The following is a 12,765-nucleotide window of genomic DNA, read 5'->3' on the forward strand; positions in this document are numbered from 1 at the left end:
AGGCTCTGGGTAGAGGTTTCACAAGCAGTGCTGCCGGGTCCCATCCTGGCACTTGTCCCTCCTGCCAGCTGGCTGGCTAAGCCAGGGCAACATCACGACTTCTGTCTTTGGACTTCCGAGACTGCCCTGATGCTCACATTGTCTGTTTCTGCTGTGGTGTGGAATCTAGGGTTTCCAAAGAAGAGGGGAGCCAGATGGGCCTCTAAACTGAAACATGACTAGGTAAGTTAGGTTCATCTACCAGGCAAGCTCTAGGGCACCTGGCCGTTCGAGCTCCCTCACCCAGGCCTTCCGTCCTTGGGTGCCACGGCGGGGGTAGCGGGGTGCCTCGGCGGGGTGATGGATCTGGACTCTGACCGGGACTCGGTGCGCGAGCCTGTGTCAGCTCCGAACACGCGCGGGTCCCTCGGACCGGCCGCGCCACGAGGCTGCGTCCGTGCCACCGCGTATGTGCCCCCGTCTGCGCCACATCACCACCGGCAGGGTCGCTCCGAGCGGACCGAGGGGGCCAGACCGGTGCCCGCAAACGCCCGAGGCCGGGAGCGCGGGCCCAGGCGGGCGCGGGGCGCGGGGAGCCGCCCCCGGCCCCCTCTGCCGGCCGCTCCCGGTGCGTCTCGCCGTCAGCCGCGAGCTCCCAGCCGGCGCGAGCCAGAGAGGGAGCGGCGGGCGGCGGGCGGGAGGGGCGGAGGCGCGCGAGGGAGGGAGGCAGGGAAGCCGGAGGGCGGGCGGAGGAGAGGAGGGCCCAGGGAGCGCCAGGCAGCTGGAGTTTTTGCAGCGCTTGGCCGGGCTTCAATGCACAGCAGCAGCGAGCCGCGGCGGCAGCAGGCAGCCCGGGAGCTCCGGCGGCGGCCGAGCCAGCGGCGGCCCGGCTCCCTGCCCCCTGCAAACTTTGCGAGCAGCCCGCCCGGGGGGCCGGGGGCGCGCCCGGGAGGCCCGGCTCGGCCCGCGGCCGCGCTCTCCGCCGCCGCAGCGTCCGCCGCCGCCGCCGCCTCCGCAGCCCCGCGCCTCCCCGGGGAGCAGTCGGCGGCTCCCGCGGCCCCCCAGCCCCGGCCCCTCGGCGCTGCCCGGCCAATCCCCCGGCGGGGGCGGGGGCCGCAGCGGCGCGGCCGGCCGTGGGCTGCCGGGGGGCGGCCGCCGCTGCCCAGGGCGGAGCGCAGAGGCTCCGAGAGCGCTCCCCGGCGGGTCCCCCGCGCACTCGCCGCGCCCGGGCAGCGGCCCGACCCGGCGAGCATGGGCGGCGCGGAGTGACGCCGCCGTGCCCGCTTGGCATCAAGGACATTCGGCCCGCGGGGTGAAGACGAAGGCGGGGGGGCAGCCCCGTGTCGCCACCGCAGCCCCCCCAGAACCACTACGGCTGCTCAGGCTCCGGGGCTGCGCGGAGGAAAGGGGTGCTTGAAATCGAGCCACGTTTTCCGACCTTTTTGTTGGACATTCCGCCCACCTTGGCCGCTGCCCGGGGAGCTGTCAAGCCCTGCGGACTCTGGTTCGCCCTCCGTTTCCTCGCCTCCCCCCGGGTTCCCTGCGCCTCGGTGGAGTATTTGCGTCCGGGGCTGGGCTGGGGCTGGAGGAGGCAGCCACACGCGCGCACACGCGCACGTTCCGAGCAGGCGAGAGGCAGCGGCGCCGGCTCCATCCGCAGTGTCAATGCGGCGCCCCCGCTGAAGGAGGCGAAGCGGCGCTTCCAGGTAAGGGGCCGCCGGGCGGGCGCGCGGGCGGGCGGGCGGGCGGGCGGCGGGGCGCGGGCGGGGCGCGGGCTCGGCCCCGGAGTCCGCGGCTCCTCGGGAGCCGGTCCCCTGTCCGCACGCACACGCACACACACACACACACGCACACGCACACACACACACACACGCACACACACACGCACACACACACACACGCGCGCACACACACACACACACGCACACACACACACGCGCGCACACAGGCACACGCCGCGCACAGGCACCTGCCCACCTCGCACCTGGACACCCGCGTCGCTGCTGCGCATCCAGGGCAGGTATTTCCCGTGCTCGGTCCTGACGCTCCGGGACTCAGACTTCTCTAACCCCCGGACTTTCGGGGTGGGATCCTGGGCACGCCTGCCTCTCCCTCCCACCCGGGCAGGCTGAGGGAGTGATTTTTTTTTTTTTTTTCCCCCAGTTCCCAGCCCCTCGCATCCTTAGCTGGGTTTAAAAACGGGGGAAGGAATGGGAGGTCTTGGGGACCCTGTCAGGGCGGTCTCTGCCCCGTGGCCTTTGGATGCCTTGGGATGCTGCTGGTGCGCAGACCCACGGATACTCAGGCGGATTTGGAGAGCGTGGTGGCCCGCGCGGGGAGGAGGCGCGGCGGGCGGAGGGGCTGCAGCTCTGCAGGCGGTGCATGTGGAGCCACCGCGTTTCCCCAGCAAGAGGCAGCACAGCCGCTTTCCTGAAGCCTGGCACCGCTTCCCCCGAAGGCTCGGGATTTCGGACTGAAGCATCGCTTGGGGGTGGGGTGCAGTGTCGCTTGCGAAGGGAGGGCGTCCGGGTCACATCTTCCATAAAAGGTAGGACCTGCTCCCGTCTTCAGTCCCTGAGCAACAAACGGCAAGGCCACAGGGCTTAAGGACGCAGGACCTGGGTCCCCCCTTCACCTCCCCGCCCTGCCTCCGCACTGTTGTGCTGCAAACATCACCTGTGTCTCTGCTAACACCTGCCACATGCCTTCCGAGGTGCGTGTCTGAGGAAAAGACTTAGAAGTGAGGATCCGTGAGGGTGCAGTGCAGGAAGGAAGGGAGGAGCCCCTCTCTCCCCACGACCTCAGCAGTGCCCACCCGGTAAGGAGCCAGGCGTTCTTGGGTCCGCCAGCGTCCCCCAGAGCCTGGCTGCTCCCGCCGGTGGGGACTCGCTTTCCACAAGCCTGTGGTTCCAGGTTCTATTTCCCAGAAGCGTTTCGGTACCTTTTCTCCCCGGCTGGAGTTTCATAGGCTGCTTATTTTCAAACTTTTTTTCTGGCGGAGGTAGGAGGTGGCTGGGCTCCAAAAGGGCTTTTCCACAGGTTCCGTTTGGGGGGGTCAAAGAGCAATTGATTCAGGGCTCAGTTGTTGTAGGCAGGAGAATGTGAGATCCAAATAAAATGTCATATTGGAATTGAACGTACATAGAGCAAGGTCCCATGTTCCCACAGCTGTCTCTTGTTGGGGCACCTTGTTGGTCAACCTGGAAAGGAATGGAATAAGCTTGTATCCTCTCTACAAGATCATATGTTCAGAGTGTCCTACAAACCCGCCAGTGGGAACAATACGCTGCTGGGAGCCTCCCAGAACATTAGGGGAAAGGAGTCCACACTCTTGAACAAGAGGACCTCGGCGCTGGGCACAGGCTTTGGTTGATTCCGTAAATCCCAAAGATGGGTGCTGAAATTAAGGTCTCTCTCCACACCCCCATCTCTGTTATTTTCAAACTTTTTCAAGCTGCTGAAAGGTCTCTGGCTAGGCTGGGGAGAAGAGCAGACGCCCCGGGAGGGAGATTGTATTCCGGCTGTGTGCTGTGTGAGCTGCCCTTTGATTGATTGAAAAGGGTAGATGGAATAAAGGAAAGCTGTCACAATGGGGAGAACCCAGTAGGGGGAAGAAACATTATTTTCTTTTTAAGAATGATGGGTGTTCGTACACACACACACACACACACACACACACACACACATGCCCTCTCAAAGAGCCTAGCTACCTATATGCGGCCAGCTCGGCCAGCCAGATGTGGCAATGGGACCCACCTCTGTCTTCCGGGCTGTGGGAGAACTGGGACCTTTTCACACGCATGCCCCTCGAGAGCGTGGACAGGGAGGTCCCACGTATGCGTAGAGCAGCACATGGTTTTCGACAGAAACAGTGAACTGCAGCAACAGTGAGTGGCCCCCAGGTACACATTCCCTCACGGGACCTTAAAGGGGCAAAAAGATGGGCTACAGAGCTTCCTGAAATATCTGTGCCCCTTGCACATGTCTGTTCCTTTCTCTGCTGCCCTCTCGGCCCTCTTTCCTTTCTCATATATTTGCAGCCTCAGAATATGTCATTTTAATGCAAAGCCAGCAGTCGTTATGCTGGTTATAAGCTAAATATTTTTAAACATGGTTCAAAAATCCCCACTTTCTTCTGCGCTTACTGTTAGGTACCGGTTTGGTGTCTAGGACAAAGCAGGCGTTAATTAACATCTGTGCAAGGCTGGGTGCACGTCATTCAATGTTTTCCTGGCTCTCCAGCCAGCCCTGGAGCATGTCACATTGTCACTCTCCTTCTCCACCACTCCTCTGTGGTCTTCCTTTTAAGTTCTCTGGGGTCTCCCCACCCTGAGAGGAGTTGCACTAGAAAACCCCCAACCCTGAATGCTTCCTTTCTGCAGACCAGGGCTGCTGCTGGGCTGTGCTCTAGGCAGCTCTGCTGTGAACATGGGGGAGAAGGCATGGGTTGCCCACAAACTGTTCCTTCTTGCCCAATCCGGTATTCGCTCAGGGATGGCCTCTGTCTTCCCAGGGCTTCATCCTGGATGCCCACCGACGCTCTGCAAACATTTCCGGAGGAATTTGAGGCCACCAACTTGTTTCCTTTCTCCTTCGCGGCATCTCTGCGTCGCCTGCTGCTCCCCGCAGACAGGGAAATCTGCGCGGCAGATTCTGCCTACACTTAGCATCCTGATCCTTTTAATCACAATGAGGGGTGCTGGGAATTCCGGGGGGGGGGGGCTTTCTAGGGAAGCAGCAGTCCTGAAGTGGGGAGAGAGCTAAGGGGGCGGTGTGATTAACTCTTCTCAGCTCCTAGTTATGACCTGGCTTTGATGCAAAGAAATTGCAGCCAACCTCTCTCCTCCTAGCCAGCTAGGAGGCATGTTAGTAGCTTCTCCCCATCCTTACCCAGAGAAGGCACTACATGGATAATGCCACCCGGAGACCTGTTGGAGTAGCTCTGTGATGGGCGGTGGTAGGACAGCAGCCATACAGAAAACCTCCCATGATTCCGGCTGTGATTCGTCTGTGCAACAGATGTCATTAATTTTTAGACTCTCTTCTCCTCTTCTGATTCGTGTCCAGTGCCACCCAATGTGAAACTGGTTCAGACCCTGGGGCGGCTGAATAGGGCTCACGACCTTCCCAGGACACCCCCCTTCCCCACACCCCGTTCCTCCCCCCTCCCCACCACTTGCGAATCCACCTCTTGGCTTTGTGCGCACATCCGCCAGCCCATTCGCTCTCAAATTTGTGGCACTCCAAGAAATCAATATAACATGAATTTAATGACAGCTGGATGATTAAGTGTTATTTATATTTAAGAGCGGCATTTTAAAAAGACGTTGTGCTAATAAATCAAACGGTTGTTTGGGAGATGCACATGATTAGGGTAATTGCCCTGTAGGCTCCACTGAGCAATGCTTGGTCCGCGCTGAGCCCTGCGGGTACCACCTCTTCAGAAGCTGCGAGCCCCACTGCTGCTTCCAACCCCGGGCTCCCACCCGATCCCCTGATCCCCTCCCTTCCTCGGGGCTTACTCTCTGTTCTTTCCCCTCTCCTCACTGCCCTGGCTGTCTCATTCCAGTTGTGGCAGGAAGGTGCAGTCAGCAGGGGGACTGAAGGGGGCTCTGCTGCTAAGTGGTAAGAGATGGATCTTAAAAGCGAAGGCAGGCAGGGGGTCCTAATTCCCAGAGCAGAGGCCTGGTTGCAGAAGGAGGCGTCTGCTTCCCGGCTTGGTCTGAAGCAGCTTGGAAGAAAAGGTTCTTGCATCCCTGTGTGATTCTGTAGGAGCCACTGACCCCTGTCCTGTGATCATGTGGCATCAGGCTCCCCAGGGGACAGGCTTTGGGGACATTATGACTTGTCCTTGGGAAAGTAACAGAATGGAAAGGAGTAATAATGTTGCTGGTGATGGCTAATATTTATTGAGCGCTTACACAGATGAGGCGTCGTTTGAGTACTTTGCACAGGTTGGCCTTTTCTTCCTCATTACTACCCAGAGGGACAGTTACTCTTACTATTCGCACTTCCTCCATGAGGAAACTGAGATGTGTGTGTGTGTGGGGGGGGGAGGACTTTGTCCAAAATCCCACAGCTGGTGGTGCTGGAGCCAACTGCCAACCTTAAGCAAACAGACTGACCTCTGTCCCTATCATTGTGCAGTTTTCCCCCTTATTACACCTGTGTGGAGCATGTTGTTACCCCCTTTGGAGTTCTGGGGAGTGTGCCTGGGGAAGTTTAGAATAGGTGGCTTTCCACTGGACTATCTCTGTGACCCCCAGGTGAACCTATTTCTTCTTGAAACCTCAGTTTCCCAGTTCATCACAGGAGGCTGAGTCTTACCCTCATGTTGGTGGGTGTGAAACTGAACTGATCATTCCAGCAGAGTGCTCAGTTTCTGAGGGTAGCTTTTGCCTCATTTGGCAAATGACTCCTCCCATTTCCCCCTGGGAAAAGCTAAGGAGTGACCCAGTGCAGACCTGAGCTCTGCTTTTGATTCCATGAGGCTCTGAGTCTCACACTGGTAGGAATCTAGTTCTCCCTAGTGACCACTCAGAATTTGCTGGTGTTGTGGAAACAACACTCTCCCCTTTAATCCTTCAAATCACCTTGTAAGGTGAGGACTGTTTATTTCCATTTTGATGGTGTGGGAACTAAGGCCGAATGCCCAAGGCTCCAGGGTGCCACATGGTGGATGGTCTTTTCACTTTTGGGGAAGGAGGCCCATGGTATGTGCTCAATTATTTCCTTCACCCATTCATTCATGAGCCCTTGGGTTCCAGATTTTAGAAGCCAGAGGCAGGGAAGGAATCTTTACTTGTGAATGTCATGCCAGACTGGGTGCTGGTCCATATGGTAGTTGGAGCAGAGAGGCTCGCTGGAAGTTGGTGCAAATGGGCTGTTTGTGGGGGAGGTCGTCCTGCAGGACTTAGTGTGAATGTAGCACTTAGGAATTACATCCGGATTCTGAGAGGTGTGGGCGTGAGGCCCTGATGGAGCTGTGGACCTGGTCGAGTGCTGTCTCATCTCAAAGCCAGGCCTTAGTTGCCTGACTCGGTCTTTCTGGCCTGAACATTTAGGGAGCAGCCACAGGCGGTCTTCTTGTGCTTAGGTGTTATTTTTTTCTTCCAAAAGACAGACTTTTATTTTATACCTTCTTTTATATGAATTCTCCTCTACATTACAGTGAGTAAAGGTTCTCTCAAACTTGAGGTGGCGAGAAGGGGTGCATTTGGAATTTCATCACCTGCCTCCTGGGGCAGCAGGAGTGGCTGACACTGTTGGATGTGGAGTCCTGCTCGGACTTACTCCAACAGGCGTGTGTGGGATCTTAGGTATCCCCGCTTTGCGGGCTACGCTTGGCTCTCCCCCTACCTCTCCATGGTACCTTCCCCATGAAGAATTCGCAACAGCAAATTGGATTTTGGAATGTTGTGACTCCAACACAAAACAGATCACTAGCTGGGAGGATATCGTCTCCACAGTCAATGGGCTGAACGCAGACTAGCTGAATCAATTCCCAAGGTCTTACGGGCAAGAGTACTTTCATTAGGAAGAAGCAGCTGAGGAAGAGGTCACTGGAACTGCAGGAAAGGGACACCAGAGCTGCTCAAAGGCTCTCCTGGTCTTTGCTCAACATCTGTTTCACATGTTCTTTGCTCTTGTCCTATAGGAGCCCAGCTGGATTTCCCTCTTGGTACTGTAGGGTGTAGGACTAGAGGGCTAACAAATCATTCCTTGGCTTTGGCCCAGAGGTCAAGAGGAGGGAAAGTAAGTAAAGCAGGGTTGGCTGATTGTTTCTCTTCTTGTGGAGGGAGTAGACAGTGAGAGGAGGGCATGTCAGGGCAGTGGCCATCGGATTGTGTAATTGAACCAGGCTGCATGGAATGTCAGCTAACCTCGCAGAGATAGCTTTTAACCAGGGGAACAGACCGAAATCATCTAGGAATCTGAGAAAAATATAGGGTGCCCCCCAAAAGTGTATACACATTTTACAGCTGATAGCTCAATTGATGTTTCTTTCTTTTCAGATTTAACCCATTAGAATTAATAATCATTCAAAGTATGTATACATTTTTGGGGGACACCTTGTACATACCTGCCTGACCTCATTTTTTACCTCTCCATTGCAGACCTGCTTCCTGAAGGTGAACCTAAACTAGAGCCGAATTTCCCAAAGCGTATTCTGTGGGAGGGAGTAGATGCTGCACATACAGAAAGTTTCCATGGCCAAATAAGTTTACCCTGAGTGTAAAGCAAAGCTAGAGAGGTTCCTTACTGAAGGACTTCTTGGAGCCTTCAGACACACTAACATTAATTGTAAAACCAAAGAAGGTAGATATTCTGTGTGGTGGCCCCAGGGAATCCACTGAATGCTGGACTAAGACAAGCACTTTCATTTGCCTGCTCTCAGCTCTGAATAAAGGAGTGGATTCTACAATAATAAAATTCAGCAGAACTTTCATGCTATACACACAAAGTACTGGTTTGTGGTGACTGTGTAGATACCAGGGTTTCAAGTAGAATTTTTGCAGATAGTCAGATAGTCCAGCTCTAGGCTCAGCCTTTTCCTTCCAAGGCAGCAGAGAGGTTCTCAGACAGGAGCGAGGTCCAGCCAGGTGTATATTTTCTCAGGTTCCTAGACAATTCTGGTATGTTCCCCTGGTTAAAAAGCACTGGCATTGTGGGAAAAGCTAGATGTTGGAGACAGATAGATGTAGATAACCCCAACTCTCACTTACCAGCTAAGGGGCCTTGGGGGAAAAAAAATCACCTTATGTTTTAGGATTACCACTGGTAAAATGAGGGGTTAGTCCAGATCAGTGATTTAAATTCTTTAACTATGTAGGCAGGTAGAATTCTTTATTCAAATGAAATTTTATGTGGAATTCTAATACACAGAACAGACGCAAGAAGGACTTTTTGGTCAAAGCTACGGGGGAGCTTGGAACCTTGCACCCTTGGCCTGTGGGCCCCTCTCCCGAGTCTTGGCCTGGGTACCCTAGAGAGCAGAGCCCGATGTGGTAACACGTGGTTGAGGATGGAATCCCAGGGCAACAAAAGTGAAGGAAAAAGGGAGGAAAGGTAGGGAAGGAAGAGAAACAAAGAATGTGTTCCCAAGCTAGCCACATCTTCCCGAGGAAACAGCTGTGGCTTAGTTGCTCAGGATGTCCCTAGAGAAGCTGATGGGAACACGGCCTCAGAAGAGCCCAGAGGACAGGCATGGCCAGTATCCGTCAGCTGGTCCTTCCTGTGGGCTGCAGTGCCCTGGGCACCACTTGCCCTGTGAGTTGGGACCTCCCCTCACTCTGGGGTTGTGATGCTATGTCCAGCTAGGGCCTCTGTGGTCAGGCCTGTGGGCTGGGGCACATCTCCCCTCCCCCCCCACCCCCCACCCCATGGGCCTGATGGTGCTGCACCTGCAGGATGCAGTCTTTGTCCCTAATGAAGAAAGGCATCCAGAACTTTAGCGCCAGAGGAATAGTTTGAGGTGTCCCTGGGGTCACTCTGGCAGGAAGTGGGGCAATGGCTGGAGAACATAATTGGGGAAGGGGGTGGCACGTTAGGTAGGGCCGGGCAGATCTGGGTGGGTACACAGATTGGGGGTGTGGGATAGTGGGTTCCACATACGGATTCCATACATGGTTCTTCAGAGCAGAGTCAGGTGGCAAACCAGGGCTGGCTGCTCCAATACGGTGCTCAGCCCCTGAAGGTCATGACCCCACGACTGCAATAACCAAACACATGATCAGTTAGTTACACAGTTGAGACCCCCAAATAGAAACCACATTAAGAATGGGTCCCAGTCAGGTGTCAAGAGGCTTTCTTTTCCTAACTTTTAGGGCTTATTAACCAGAGGCGTGCCTTCCACATGGTGGCATGCCAATGTCTCAGATGCTTCTGCTGGTGATGGCTGAGGGGCAGATGAAAATGATCTCTGCCCCTTCCTTTGTTTTAGAAAATATTATAAGCATCAGAGTATAAAGCAGCAGGGGACATTTCCATATAAAATATTTTCCATGATTAATTGCCTCTTCTCTCCTTTTTTTACAACTCTAGTGCTCTGAAGCCCCTCTAGGGTCAGGCGGGGCAAAGGACAGATGGTCGCAGAGTGCTTGTGACCCCTTTCCCGCTCTCTTCTCCATTAGACAGTGACCCGTCTTCCTCTCCTAAATGCACTTTCCGTTAGCTGCTGATTGATGTGGGCAACTCCCTGACTCTCAGACATGTGTCTGTGTTAGCATGTCTGCCTGAGATTTCCGGCTCCCCAAGGGTCAGGACCAGCCCCTGCTCGAAGCAGTCTCTTGTGTAATCAGGAACTTAATTCAGACTTTTAAATAGTGGTAAAGAAGCTGCTGCTGGCCGTAGCAGTGATGACAGTGGCATTGAAATGACTCCTTTCTTTCTGTAGAAGAGAGGGACCATTTCTTACTTTTCTTATATATACTCGGTGCCTAACCTAGGGCCTATCATACTAGGAGCGATCCATAAATATTTGCTGAGTAAATAGAATGAATGAACAGAGTAGGGGAAGGTGGAGATGAATGGCCTATAGAGGACAACACAGGGGACGTGCAAAGCAATTGCTGTGGAGGGGCTGTTCCAGAGGATTCAGGCGAGGGCAGGCTGAGCCCGTCAGTCACCCTAGAGTGTCCTGGATGCTCGTGGTTTGGGGGCAGGTGGAGGGCCGTGGTCTATTTCAGATTGATGCACTTGGAATTGATTTCTTGCTTTCCACATAATACTCGCTCTGGGTTTAGGTGCCAATAGATTGGGAGGGACGACCAACCTGCGTTTCCCAGAACATTCTGAAGCCTAGTCTCTCCCTGGAAAAAGCATTCCGTGGCCAAGTAAGTCTTACAAACACCTTATGCTATCTCCTCCTCTTGGTGATTCAAGATGCGCGTGAAAGGCTTAGGAGTCCTGCTATAGACAAACGTGTCTATTCCTAGCCAAGCATTTTTCAGCTTATTTGGCCATGGGAACCCTTTGTGTGGGTGTATTTAAACCTGGAATGGGTGTTCAACAGAAAGCATTTTGGGAGATGCTAGCCTACAACTGGAAGCTTTCAGGTTTGAGATTAGTTTGGAGGAGAGAAAACAGGAGAACTCATCTACTGTACTGTTAAAACAGGGACCTGAGAGGCCCATCTTCTGGAGGAGCTGGCTTCCTCTTGTCTTAGCCATTTGCTTTTGAGAATCTAAGAAATGGCTGTGAATTATTACAGGACTTGGGCAACTCTGGTGCCTTCAGATGTATATTTTCTAAAGGGATCATTTTAAGGAGTGTGATTGCAGCTTTGACAGGTTGGTGGAAATGTTTCTAAAAAGTAGCACTTTTTGGTTGCACCTAATAGATCAAGGTGGATGTTGCAAAGTGCGTGAGTAATGACATTCACCATCTCAATATATTTTTTTCAGCTATGCTTATGGAGTAAGAGGCTTCGATATAACTGGCAAAGATACATGTTTTGAATTAACAAAGCAGGTTGAGTTATTAAGACACAGCTCCCTAAATTTTGGATAGTCGAGACAAATTTTCTCTCGGGAAAGAAACTTTGCTACCCTAGAGAGGCTGAAGGTTTCTAATTAGACTGTAAATTCATGATGACCCACCATTGGTTAGTGACCCAGAGAGCAAAGTTAGGAATTTCCCACGGGAAGCATTTCACCGACCAGTATTCATCTTACATAGGTAATGACGTATATGAGTGAGGGGGTTTGGTGGGGGTGGGGTATCACCCCAGTGGTATTTGGGTTTGGATCACCTGGGATGTTGGCTGATCACCCACATACCCAATTACAGGGCCTTGGCCATGCTTTGCCCAAGCCCTGTGCTCCTTTCCAAAGTGAGTAACAATTGCTAACACACACTTACTAAACAAAATTCCCCCGGCCCCTATTCATAAAGCATTGCACTGGTGATTCTATCAGCATTAAACTGTTTGGTGACTGAGTTTAGAATTATAGGAATCGTAGAAATGAATTAGCAGTAAATCAAGTCCCAGCTGAGTTCCAACCCAGCTGCGGTGAGTTTTAAATTAAAAATATCTTGCTATGATGAAGCAGCCGTGAGTCAAGCACTGGAGCTCCGTCACTCTTGACTTTGGAGAAGTGTAACAGTCACCCTTTGAAAGGAAAACCCTGACAACAGCGTGTATTGATTCCCAGTCATGCTGGGAAATTGCCACTTCATTTCTTCTTCATAAACTGTTGGCTTTCATTTTTTTTTTTTTTTTTTATAAAAATGAATCCTATTTGCAGGGACACAGCAGAGCTCTGGGAGCAGGGCAGGTGGGAGAGGGCTCCGGTCCAGGGGGCACCATTCACTGCATTCTCTTTGGTTCTTTTCAGGACGAGCCATGCAGAAGGGGCATTTGGGTCTGCGGGGGTTGTGTGGTTTATTTTCCTGCTCGGACCATATTCGATTCTTTTTCTAGGAGATCTGTAGAGAAAAACAACAAAGAGTATACACTTCAAGGAGGCTGCAGGACTGTCATGTTGCAGTGACAATTGTGGTGTAATAGGAAATCACTTATGTAAGTTGCGGTGCCCTCTGAATGGAGCTTGTCGGAAGTGTGACTGCAGCTTCCCAAGGCCTATTTTTTCCTCCTGCAAAATAATCCTGAGGTTTTCATTTTCAGAGCAATTGAAGAAGTATTATGTGCTGGCCAGGAAATAGGGAGACCCAGCTTCTAATCCTAGGTCGGTCTGCTGAATGTCTTCAGCCTGTTCCCTCTCTGGGCCAGGCCTCAATTTTTCTTTCTTTAAAGCCAAAATAAGCCCTTGCTGTTCTGGACCT

The 12,765-nt window shown here is 53.5% G+C and overlaps 1 protein-coding gene across 1 annotated transcript in view; it reads left to right on the top strand.

The window, feature by feature from the left end:
* Positions 1–1,138: 1,138 nt before the first annotated feature.
* The window catches only part of PLXNA4 (plexin A4), a 404,508-nt gene continuing 392,881 nt past the window's right edge, over positions 1,139–12,765 (top strand). Inside the window, exon 1 of the mRNA XM_081147021.1 lies at positions 1,139–1,685. The gene's annotated coding sequence lies outside the window, so the exon portion shown is untranslated. The remainder of the gene's footprint in view (positions 1,686–12,765) is intronic.

This window comes from Miniopterus schreibersii (assembly GCF_964146895.1).
Source record: "Miniopterus schreibersii genome assembly, chromosome: 9".
Lineage (NCBI taxonomy): Eukaryota > Metazoa > Chordata > Mammalia > Chiroptera > Miniopteridae > Miniopterus > Miniopterus schreibersii.